The 12,205-nt window shown below is 41.4% G+C and overlaps 1 protein-coding gene and 1 long non-coding RNA gene across 2 annotated transcripts in view; one reads left to right on the top strand and one right to left on the bottom strand.

Moving 5' to 3' along the window:
- The window catches only part of LOC117504818, a 3,434,143-nt gene that overhangs the window by 2,870,440 nt on the left and 551,498 nt on the right, over positions 1-12,205 (top strand). The gene's annotated exons all lie outside the window — the stretch shown is intronic.
- Positions 1-12,205, bottom strand: part of LOC117504910 — a 360,669-nt gene that overhangs the window by 111,259 nt on the left and 237,205 nt on the right. Inside the window, exon 3 of the long non-coding RNA XR_004558969.1 lies at positions 8,041-8,050. This is a non-coding gene — a long non-coding RNA (uncharacterized LOC117504910). The remainder of the gene's footprint in view (positions 1-8,040; positions 8,051-12,205) is intronic.

The raw sequence follows: 12,205 nt of genomic DNA on the forward strand, positions 1-12,205 counted from the left end.
AAAGTTGATGAATCCTCAAAGAAAACTTAATTGGAAACGGGTGAGTGTCATGATTGGGTATAAAAAGAGCATCCCCAAAAGGCTCGGCCATTCAGAACCAAAGATGGGTGAGGATCACCACTTTGTGAACAACTGCATGAAAAAATAGTCCAGCAGTTTAAGAACAATGTTTCTCAGCGTTCACTTGCAAGGAATTTAGGGATTCCATCATCTAGTCCATAATACAACCCCTGGCAAAAATTATGGAATCACCGGCCTCGGAGGATGTTCATTCAGTTGTTTAATTTTGTAGAAAAAAAGCAGATCACAGACATGACACAAAACTAAAGTCATTTCAAATGGCAATTTTCTGGCTTTAAGAAACACTATAAGAAATCAAGAAAAAAGATTGTGGCAGTCAGTAACGGTTACTTTTTTAGACCAAGCAGAGGAAAAAAATATGGAATCACTCAATTCTGAGGAAAAAATTATGGAATCACCCTGTAAATTTTCATCCCCAAAACTAACACCTGCATCATATCAGATCTGCTCGTTAGTCTGCATCTAAAAAGGAGTGAACACACCTTGGAGAGCTGTTGCACCAAGTGGACTGACATGAATCATGGCTCCAACATGAGATATGTCAATTGAAACAAAGGAGAGGATTATCAAACTCTTAAAAGAGTAAATCTTCATGCAATGTTGCAAAAGATGTTGGTTGTTCACAGTCAGCTGTGTCTAAACTCTGGACCAAATACAAACAACATGAGAAGGTTGTTAAAGGCAAACATACTGGTAGACCAAGGAAGACATCAAAGCATCAAGACAGAAAACTTAAAGCAATATGTCTCAAAAATTGAAAAATGCACAACAAAACAAATGAGGAACGAATGGGAGGAAACTGGAGTCAACGTCTGTGACCGAACTGTAAGAAACTGCCTAATGGAAATGGGATTTACATACAGAAAAGCTAAACGAAAGCCATCATTAACACCTAAACAGAAAAAAACAAGGTTACAATGGGCTAAGGAAAAGCAATTGTGGACTGTGGATGACTGGACGAAAGTCATATTCAGTGATGAATCTCGAATCTGCATTGGGCAAGGTGATGATGCTGGAACTTTTGTTTGGTGCCGTTCCAATGAGATTTATAAAGATGACTGCCTGAAGAGAACATGTAAATTTCCACAGTCATTGATGATATGGGGCTGCATGTCAGGTAAAGGCACTGAGGAGATGGCTGTCATTGCATCATCAATAAATGCACAAGTTTACGTTGATATTTTGGACAACTGAAAGGATGTGTGGGGATGATGAAATCATTTTTCAAGATGATAATGCATCTTGCCATAGAGCAAAAACATTCCTTGCAAAAGACACGTAGGGTCAATGTCATGGCACAGGGTCAATGTCAACGAGCAGATCTGATTTGATGCAGGTGTTAGTTTTGAGGATGAAAATTTACAGGGTGATTCCATAATTTTTTCCTCAGAATTGAGTGATTCCATATTTTTTTCCTCTGCTTGGTCTAAAAAAGTAACCGTTACTGACTGCCATAATATTTTTTCTTGATTTCTTATAGTGTTTCTTAAAGCCAGGAAGTTGCCATTTGAAATGACTTTAGTTTTTTGTCATGTCTGTGATCTGCTTTTTTTCTACAAAATTAAACAACTGAATGAACATCCTCCGAGGCCGGTGATTCCATAATTTTTGCCAGGGGTTGTATATACTTTAAGACTAAGCATTCATGATATGCACTCTTAAGGCTATGAAATTGGACTATTATTAAAAAAAGTAGAAAAGGGGGTGTTCACAATAATAGTAGCATCTGCTGTTGATGCTACAAACTCAAAATTATGTTCAAACTGCTTTTTCAGTAATCCTGTGAATCACTAAACTAGTATTTAGTTGTATAACCACAGTTTTTCATGATTTCTTCACATCTGCGAGGCATTAATTTTGTTGGTTTGGAACCAAGATTTTGCTTGGTTACTAGTGTGCTTGGGGTCATTGTCTTGTTGAAACACCCATTTCAAGGGCATGTCCTCTTCATCATAAGGCAACATGACCTCTTCAAGTATTTTGACATATCCAAACTGATCCATGATACCTGGTATGTGATATATAGGCCCAACACCATAGTAGGAGAAACATGCCCATATCATGATGCTTGCACCTCCATGCTTCACTGTGAACTGTGGCTTGAATTGAGTTTGGGGGTCGTCTCACAAACTGTCTGCAGCCCTTGGACCCAAAAAGAACAATTTTACTCTCATCAGTCCACAAAATATTCCTCCATTTCTCTTTAGACCAGTTGATGTGTTCTTTGGCAAATTGTAACCTCTTCTGCACGTCTTTTATTTAACAGAGGGACTTTGTGGGGGATTCTTGCAAATAAATTAGCTTCACACAGGCATCTTCTAACTGTCACAGCACTTACAGGTAACTCCAGACTGTCTTTGATCATCCTGGAGCTGATCAATGGGTGAGCCTTTGCCATTCTGGTTATTATTCTATCCATTTTGATGGTTGTTTTCTGTTTTCGTCCACGCGTCTATGTTTTTTTTTGTTTTTGTTTTGTCCATTTTAAAGCATTGGCGATTATTGTAGATGAACAGCCTATAATTTTTTGCACCTGCGTATAGGTTTTCCCCTCTCCAATCAACTTTTTAATCAAACTACGCTGTTCTTCTGAACAATGTCTTGAACGTCCCATTTTCCTCAGGCTTTCAAAGAGAAAAGCATGTTCAACAGGTGCTGGCTTCATCCTTAAATAGGGGACACCTGATTCACACCTGTTTGTTCCACAAAATTGACGAACTCACTGACTGAATGACAAACTACTATTATTGTGAACACCCCCTTTTCTACTTTTTTTTTTTACTAATAGCCCAATTTCATAGCCTTAAGAGTGTGCATATCATGAATGCTTGGTCTTGTTGGATTTGTGAGAATCTACTGAATCTACTGGTACCTTGTTTCCCATGTAACAATAAGAAATATACTCAAAACCTGGATTAATCTTTTTAGTCACATAGCACTACTATTATTCTGAACACTACTGTACATCCAGGTTTTGGAGCAACACATGCTGTCATCCAAGCAACATCTTCTTCAGGGACGCTGCTTATTTCAGCAAGACAATGCCAAAGCACATTCTGCATGTGTTACAATGGCGTGGCTTCGCAGTAAAAGACTGCGGGTACTAGACTGGCCTGTCTGCAGTCCAGACCTGTCGCCTGTTGAAAATGTGTGGCACATTATGAAGCGCAAAATGCGACAACAGAGACCCCGGACTGTTGAACAATTGAAGTTGTACATTAAGCAAGAATGGTAAAGATTTCCACCTACAAAGCTTCAACAATTAGTGTCCTCAGTTCCCAAACGCTTAGTGAGTGTTGTTAGAAGGAAAGGTGATGTTACAGCTTTTTTTACACAACATTCTTTTATTGTTGAGCAAATATTTGCACAATTACAATAAAGTTTATCAGTTTGAACATTAAATATCTTGTCTCTGTGGTGTATTCAATTGAATGTAAGTTGAAGAGGATTTGCAAATCATTCTATTCTGTTTTTATTTACATTTTACACAACGTCCCAACTTCATTGGAATTGGAGTTGTAGGTCGTCTCGTTGTTTTTCACGCCAAATAGCAATATAGTTTTCTCCACTTTCATCCCTGCTCGAGGCAATCCCTGGTCACCCAAGTGCCCACAAGGTCAGCAATTAAGGGAACAGTCACCATTTTGAAGAAAGCCCTTGGATACAATGGCATATTTCAGGTGCAACTATAGACCCCAAGTCTGGGACTCATTGCATTCTACAAAAAAATAAATAAATAAATAAAATAAAATAAAAAATCCAACAGAAATTTAACAAAAAAGTGTCCGTCAGTATGTCAGAAGATTTGGACTAAAAAGTGGTGTGACGGTGTGATGTGTTTGGATGTTCATGGTGTTTAACCTGCCAGCAAGGTGTTGCAGTAGTCAAGGTGTGAGATGGTGTCTGTGTCAGGAGTCCTGCTGCATGCTGGGATACTTTGTGATTCTCTGAATATTTAATTTTGGAATTAAACTGAAATTCATCCAAATGCTTTTTTCTTCTTCAGTTCTTTATGGATTTTGATGATCTTGTTTTTGTTTGCTTCAACTAAGTGTGACGAAGGCCAGCAGGAGTCACTGTGCATATGGTAGTCAGTAAATCTCACCCTCCAACGCCAAAAGACACTCTGGCCCCAGATGGCAGAGCCCATGGGTTTTAGCCTCTTGGTTAGAGTCATTGCCTCCCATGCCAGAGATCATGAGTAAATAAACACTGTTCACAATTTTTACTTACAGAACATTCAAATTTTTAATTGTTTTAGAAAATTTAGACTTTTTATGGTGAAAATAATGAAATTCACCAAAAATATATTTTCTCCTTCAATTTCTGATTTTAATTCTGTTGGTTTTCTTTGATTCATCAAAACACTGTTCACAATTAATCCTTGTGGAAGTTTCTGTCTAGGCTCTCAGTTGTCCAGGTGGTTTCCATAGAGAAGCTTGAATCTTCGACTGGACTGGGAAACAAATCCTTGTGGAAATATCAAATGATACATTTTAGGGAAAATGTGGACTTTGGGTGTGAAATTCACACAAAATATTTCTTTCTCATTTTTTGATGGATTTAGATTTGTTTGTGTGAGTCATTTAAGAACTCCAATTCATAAGATCATAAGAATTCCAAAAACTATACCTTTTTGGAATTCTTATGATCAGACAAATAATGTGATATAGTTTTCAACACGACTAGATCATTTTTAGATTTTAACTTATGTGTAATTCTTCATTAACCCCTACCTGCCTTCAGCTACCGCCCTGGGATGGTTAGCATACATTTCTGTATAGGCCATGGTACACTGAGGCTGGATTCTAAGTGTTGTTTGGTCACCGTCAGTGGTACCGAAAACATCCTTGGCCATGGACTAATTAGACAAGAGACTGAAAAGGACGAGACAATCAGAGAGCTCAAAAAGATAATCAAAAGAGGGTGGCCTGAACACAAACGTGAATGTCTGCTACATGTGCAAAACGGATCTGTCAGTTGTTGATGACATTGTGTTTAAAGGCAACAGATTTGTTATTCCAACCTCAATGCACAAAGATATGCCAAAAAAAAATACATGAAGGGCACTTGGAGGAAGAAAATATGTTTGAAGTATCGCCCTCAACAACAAGTAGAGCCACACATGACATTCCCTGTGCCTAACAGAGTGGGAGCAGATCTGTTTGACTGCAATGGTATAAACTGCTCATAGTAATAGATTACTTTTCAAACTATCCTGAAGTTGTGACACTCCAGACACTGCATTCCTGAAAACAGTCTTTGCAAGTGTAGCGGGATGATGGTCCCGGGTCCTGATTGAAAAGACGTTCCCGCTAGCTTGGCTAAGGGGGGGAATTTCCCTTTGGCTGACCTGGTAGAGGAATGGTCTTTAGTGTAAGCCGTCTGGTTTCAATCCCACGCCATCCCGGCCACAAAGGTCCTACGGTCACAATCTGGCGTCACGAACAGGATGTGGGTAGTCACAGCACATGCTTAAATGCACCTGTGACTTCGGGACGAAGTCAAAAATGGTGGGGAGATATGTAGCGGGATGAAGGGCCCGGGTCATGATTGAAAAGACGTTCCCACTAGCTTGGCTAAGGGGGGGAATTCCCCTTTGGCTGACCTGGTAGAAGAATGGTCTTTAGTGCGAGCTGTCCGGGTTCGATCCCACCGCCGTCCCGGCCATAAAGGTCCTACGGTCACACAAGACATGGTCTGCCAAATGAGCTGATATCAGACAATGGTCCACAGTTTGCAAGTAAAGAAATTGCAAACGTTGTCAGGGAATGGGGACTTAAACATACAACATCCAACCCACATTTTCCCAGATTTAAATGGCCTTATACAGAGCTCAGTGAAGGTTGTCAAAGGTCTTATGAAGAAAGCATATGAGGGAAAGGCAGATTTTCATCAGCGTTTATTGATCTATCTAAGTGCACCACTGCAGAATTGCCTATGATCAGCCCATAAGTTGATGGGATGACACATATGCACAAACTTGGCAATACGGGAGCACCTGTTGATACCAAGAGGAGCACACAAAGTCAAACTGACAAATTCAGAGACAAACAAAAACAGTGGCATGATGTCAGAGTGAAACAACTGTGCAGCTTAAAGCCAGGAAAACATGCCAGAGTTTGAGATCATGTGACTGGCATCTGAAACATCCAAGGATCAGTGGAAAGACAAATTGCACCACGCTCGTATCTGATCCAGACAGGCCATGGAACATTGCTGAGAAGAAACTGTGTTGATATTGCAGCAACATTCATCACTTTTTGGACAAAATTAACGATAACCGAATGGTCCTCTTTCTGTTCTCTGGGGGGTGGGAGGTGTTGTCCAGGATGCTGAGCAGTTTCCTCAGCATCCTCCTCCCTGACACCTCCACCATGGACTCCAGCTCAACCCAATCTCACCTTTTCAACTTTGTCTCCAAACCGTCCCACCTGAGCTGTCCCTCTATGTTCATTCCTAATCCTGTCCAGTCTCATCACTCCCAAAGAGAATCGCACCATCTTCAGCTCTGCCACCTCCAGCTATGCCTGCTGTCTTTTTTTTAGCGCCACTGTTTCTAAGTTGCACAACATAGCTCGTCTGAGCCACTCTCAATAAGTCAAAGACTTACTGAGAGTAGCTAAATTATATATGTTTTTGTGGTTGCAATGAGCTCTTTAATGAAAAAAAAAAAAAAGAAATTATGTTTGGATTTGTAATTTCCCTGATCTTTCATGTCCTGTCCCAATTGGAGTCTAGATTCAATCTATTTCTCAAGTTAAATTTATTCAATGTTAAGGCGAGATACAGGTCGAGGAATTTACAGACTTTGCTCACTCAGGAGCGCTGTCTTGTAGAATCAAAGAACAAAGGAAACCAACTGGTTTTTATAAAAGACAATCGTGGGGGTTTAATCTCACAATCCTAATCTTATTGGCTCTCCGTAGACAGAGAGGGAAGCCCTCTGAACCCCGCGCATACGGGATGAATGGGAAACTTAACTCCCTTTGTCTGCTGAAACTTTGAACCAGTTAGAACCAGTTTTCAGGCACTGCTAAACAGATAACAAAAACTCGTAAAAAGTATGACTATTCAAATAAAGTAAATATTTGATATCAAAAGAAAAATAATGAAATAGGGAAATAACACACAAGTTCAGCAAAATAAATACGAACACACAGATATTATCTAACAGATTTTTTTTTTAATATGTTTTCCTCTTTAAAGGGAGATGTGTTCTGTCGTTGGAACTACGTTTCCCAGAATGCTCGCGTGCGGAGTATTAAGGTGGTGCGCAGCCAAGTCACGTCCGAGTCTTCCACTACCAAGCACCACCAGCTTGGAGGCATGTATTTGCATATTCAAAGAGAATAGGGTTATTCACAGTGTAATTTCAGCCACCGGTTTTGTTCCTCCTCACTTATCTCCCCATTTCCTCATATAGCACACGACGGACTCATTCTTCACGCCCGAACAATTGGTGGCGGTAATGCACTGTATCGGTTTGCAAACCGCCAATAAACTCGATAGAAGAAGAACTGTTTCCTGTTTTCATCCGAGGCTAAAGCTAGTTAGCTGGAGACGCTGGAAACTCTTCTCTGAACAGATCAAACTTCACTCTGTGATCCTCGAATAAGTTTTGAAGAGCTTCATAAGCACAAAGGTCGACAGTAAACCGGAAGAAGAAGAAAAGGCGAAGTTAGCGCGAAAAGGTGGAAGAGCTGAGAAGGTTGTAGAAACAGCGGCTAACTGCTGCTAATGCTGAGATATTTGAGTTAGAAACAAACAGATCGCAGAGCAGCAAGAAGAAACGAGTGGATTTAAAGAAGAGAAGAAACTAGTCAACGTGCTGGAAGCTGTTTTCAAGCCTTAAGTTCGCTGATCCAGAGCAGGTTTGTCCACTAAACTTTATTTCAGACCAACTCCACCACATCCAAAAGATAGTTTGTGTTGGAGTTCTTATTATAGACTGAACACCAAATATCAGCTAAAATAAACAAGACAAACCGTGCTTTATGATGATAAATGAAGGACAGTTCAGCTTGGTGATGGACTGATGAAGCCGATCAGAATTTGTGAAATCGGCAGCTCATGTATCAACATCATGACTCCAAACTGCTGAAGTTTGAGCACAACACCATGGTTTCACTCAAAGATTCTAAATCACAGTGATGCAAACCTCTGAACATAAAAAGCAGAATTTATTAAACTTTATTCACTTTGTTGTAGAAACGCTGAGCTTCAAAACGCAGCACCCTGATAACCAGTTAGAATCAGAAGACTTAATTTATCATGAAGGAAACTGCTGATGTTCCAACTGCACAAATAAACCGAGATACAAGTCGACATGAAGAGCAGGAGACTGGATAAGAAAAATAACCATCATAAGTTCTTTCAGCTTGTCTCTTCTTGCTCAAGGTTGCCACAGCAGATCTGTGTTGATTTACACCGGATGCCCTTCCAGACACAAGTCCACATGACATTGAGGATGGGCAAGGTCTTGATGGGTGGTCTTGAACCAGTGACCTTCTGGTTTGAAAGCAAGCACACTTTTCTCCTGTAGCAGGAGAACGCGGCTATGGGAAAAGCTTTCTTGCAGCGTACTGCGCAGCGAGCACTGGGGGAAAAGGCAGGAGAACTTTTCCCATTCGGTACTTTAATGTTTCCCATAATCCCCCTGGCGGCCCCCTGTGCTTCGCAAGATGCACCAGCAGAGTTTGCAGTAAACAATGGCAAAGCAAGGATGTGGATGGCCTTGATTCAGCGAGTTCATAGGCAATTATGATGATGACACATTCTCCCAAGATGAGAGGGTTTTCTAGAGGAGGTGTAGCACCTGTGATGGACTTCTGCCGTACCCCGATGATCCATACTTTATAAGGTGTTTTTACACTGCGAGTGCTGAGCTTCTGACACCAGAACTCTGCTGAAACCGACCTCTCGCGTAAGTCACAGGCTGCGAGACAACACAAGATTCACAACTGTGAAACAGCGAAAAGCCACGCAGTGAGCGCTGGGAAAAGGGCACACCAGAGAACATTTGTGCGGTGTCCCACGGAAAAGGCACGTTATGAGGTACTAAAACAAAAAAAAAAACTAATTTCTGAAACGGCAGACGATTCTCTTTCCTTGCTTGCAACATTAGACAAGATTCCCAGTAGTCACGATTGACATCTTTAAATGGCTTTGACAGAGGTTGATGAATAAATTGTGGTCCCACTGCTTCTGAGAGAAATGATCATTTTGCCATTATACACCCTCGGAAACAAGGTAACGGCCCAACTGCAGCGGATGAGAATCGATTTTAAAATCGGCAAATTGATCTTTTCAACCCAGCACTATTGCTTGGTACTGGAAAGGGCTATCTTTCTCACCTGTCGTGGTTCTTTCAAATACGTTTGCATTTGAATAACCACTGCCTGAATACCTCCTGCAGGTTTGTCATGCTCCTCCAGAATTCTTCTTTGTCCTTGGTGGACAACCAGTGCTTGGACCAGCTTCCATGCAAGCGACCATTTCTGCTGGCTCTGCCTCCGTTGCTTCTCCTTCATGAGCTGATGCGCTGAGCCGTACTTGCTCCATCTTCTCAAGCTCTTGTGTCAGGAGAGCCTTCGCCCTCCTTGCAGTTTCTCTACTTGTAAAGAATCTGACACAAAATTGAAATAGGTTGACTGCAACTTATTTGATGTTGCTGCAAGACAACACACACACACAAACCTCCCCCTTATTCAATTCATTGTAGGCTACACAGACACTTTGGTTTAGCAGGATTTAATTTTCAGTTTAAAACTTAGCCAGCATTAATAAATCGGGCAGAGGGGTTCACTTTCTATGCTGCTCAATCACCTGCCGACAGCTCGGAGGATTATGCTTTTCATTGTTCTGATGCTGCTGTCAGTACTGTTCTCCTTGGCGAGCAGGCATTTTCAAGCTGTGATGGCTAGGATTACGTCTGCTGCAGAGGCGGTCGGCCGGTCGCTGATCTGATTTTCCTGGTTAACTCCTCGAAGGGTTCCCACATGGTCACTGTTTTTTTTTCTGTAAAACCCCACTCATTTGCTGACAGCAAGTTGTGGTTGATAGCATATGCGCAGAGTGGTCGATTCTCTTTCAGAAGGCTCTTGATCATATGGAAGGAGCTATTCCATCTTGTTTGAACATCCTGAATAAGAGGAGTTGGGGTGGTCATGGTTCCCGCACCTTGAATTTTGTGTTCCAGATCTTCGAAGCAAGATTGTGCAAGTTTTGAATGCTTGAAGTGTGCTACGATCTTCCTGCTGTTATATACTGTTGCTAATACATCACTACCGCTGAGCATATTTCCTGGTTCTCAAGACCAGGCACCTAAGTGGCTCTACTCTACTCTTTTCTATTGTTCTATTTTACTCTTCTATCCATCCATCCATCCATTTTCTTCCGCTTTATCCGGAGTCAGGTCGCGGGGGCAGCAGCTCAAGCAAAGCCGCCCAGACCTCCCGATCTACACACACCTCCCCCAGCTCCTCCGGGGGAACCCCAAGGCGTTCCCAAACCAGCCGAGAGATTTAGTCCCTCCAGTGTGTCCTGGGTCTTCCCCGGGGCCTCCTCCCAATGGGACGTGCCCGGAACACCTCTCCAGCGAGGTGTCCAGGGGGCATCTGGAATTTTACTCTTCCTTTTTAGATATTTAGATATACCTTAGTATACTAGCGTAGTTCCACCTTAGAATTGGAATATACTATATAAGATATACCTACTGAATTTTCATGTGAGCAAAAACAGCCCAGACTAGGAACTGCCATGTCTTCATCACATCCTTCATGTTACTTGCATTTTCCTGAATGAATGAATGAATGAATGAATGAATGTGGGCAGTTCCATGTTGTAGAGGCTCACAGGGCAAAAAGTCTTCTTTTTTTAAATGGGGGAGAATAGTGTTTGAAATTGTAAGAATATAAATATTCACTTGTGCGGAAAGAAAGTAATTTCAATTACAATGATGTGGTGAAAGTTAGCTATACCATGTCAAAACATATGTTTTTCTCCCTTCAAAATATAAATGATTTAGAATCATTTTCTATCTATTGTAGGAACTGATTATTCATCCTCTGCATAAGCTTTGCAATACCGCTATCCACATTGACAAGGGAACACGAGCAGAAATGGGCTTGTTCACGTCGTAATGTCCAAGATTCTTTTCATTTAAACTACTTTCATGGGTATGTAACGTCAGTCACAAAACGTCAGTCAGAGTCTATGTGTATCTGAGTCAACCCAGTGCACAGTGAGACTTATCAGTGTCATTGAGCAGACATCTGAAGTCAAAATATCTGTAGTAAAGCTCAGAGCTGGAACTCCTTTTAACTTCTCAGCTGACTTGGTTGACACTCTGTTGTATAGTTCTCGTAACGCAATAAATTTCTTCTGGATAGTAAACTATATCTTGGCTGCAAGTGTTCAATCAGGCTGCGAAATTCTTCATTTTCTACAACTCATAACGGTTGGTCATTGAGTATGATTGAAGTTGATCAACTTTTCTGTAATCCCTTTCGCTTTCACATTGTCTGTTTGAAGTGTACTTTGTTTTTGGAATGACTGCAGAAGTTCTTCTCCCTCTTGTATGGCTAGCATACCAGTGTGGTATGGAACTAAGTTTCCTCTCCTTTTAATTCATATTATTAGCAACGGAACAAGTCTGTGCCTCGCTATATCTAAATTCCGGGTCTGTTTGTGAAGCACAGGGCTAGTTTCCGGCAACCACAGGGCTAGCAATGTCTTTGCTTTCCTGTGAATTAATGCCTCAGGTGCAGTTATTTCTGGCCGACTGATTCTGCTCTACTCCTCTCTGTCCGAGGCACTGACACCACCAATGACTGCTCCTGGCCATGCACCCCAGTGCACCGGACTGACCTCGGGATGCCACGCCTGTTGCACGACTGACCGGAGGTCCTTCCTTGCAGCCTACAGCACGGAAAGACCCTGTTGTTGGGTCTCTAATACAACATGGACACCTATGTATTAGAGACCCAAGATGGACTCTACTCCATTTTCAATTAAGGATGGAAATTAATAATTTTGTTTGTGTTCCTCTTCTGTTTGTAAAGAATCTCTTGTACAATTTGTAAAAACCTTGTAACTTTTAGAATGGCCAAAGCATTGGGTC

The sequence above is a fragment of the Thalassophryne amazonica genome, chromosome 23 (genome assembly GCF_902500255.1).
Source record: "Thalassophryne amazonica chromosome 23, fThaAma1.1, whole genome shotgun sequence".
Lineage (NCBI taxonomy): Eukaryota > Metazoa > Chordata > Actinopteri > Batrachoidiformes > Batrachoididae > Thalassophryne > Thalassophryne amazonica.